A 666-nucleotide genomic window follows, 5' to 3' on the forward strand; every position below is an offset into this window, starting at 1 on the left:
TCCTGGCGTGGATTCCGAGCGGCGGCGACGAACGCCCCCGATCCGATCTGGATCGGGGAGGGGGCAGAGGGGGAGTGGAGCGAGTGGGGGGAAGTCGGGCGACTGGGGGAGGGGTTAGGGTTACGGGGTGTGGGGGGTTAAGTGGTGGGGCGGGCCGGCCTGGGGTTGGCTTGGTGGGCCAAGGCCCAGTGACGCAGAGGGGGTTTCCTTTTCTTTATTTTTGTTTTACTTTTCTTTTCTCCTTTTATTTATTTTGTTTCTTCACTTTTTATTTATCTTTCTTTTACAGTTTTATATTTTATAGTTTTACAAAAAATGAAACCCTACCTAAAATAGAGTTACAATTATAACTACTACCACAAAAGGTTTTATCCCTGAACAAAATAGTATAGTATTTTATAAAATCCAAAACGCATTTGTTTAATTGTTTTACCTACTATTTTAGTTACTTAAGTGCATTTAGACCTTTTATAAAAATGTGGTTTCTCCACCATAATTACCTATGCATTATTTGACACAACCCGAACAATTTAGTTTTAATATTTGAAAACTTCTGTTGTTTGCCTATTTTTGAATTTGAATTTCGAATAAGTTTTGAACTAATGCGAGATTAACAACAGTAACCGTGGTGACGTGGCATTGTTAACGTGGGATTACTGTAGCCTA

Source organism: Triticum dicoccoides, chromosome 1A (assembly GCF_002162155.2).
Source record: "Triticum dicoccoides isolate Atlit2015 ecotype Zavitan chromosome 1A, WEW_v2.0, whole genome shotgun sequence".
In the NCBI taxonomy this organism is placed as follows: Eukaryota; Viridiplantae; Streptophyta; class Magnoliopsida; order Poales; family Poaceae; genus Triticum; species Triticum dicoccoides.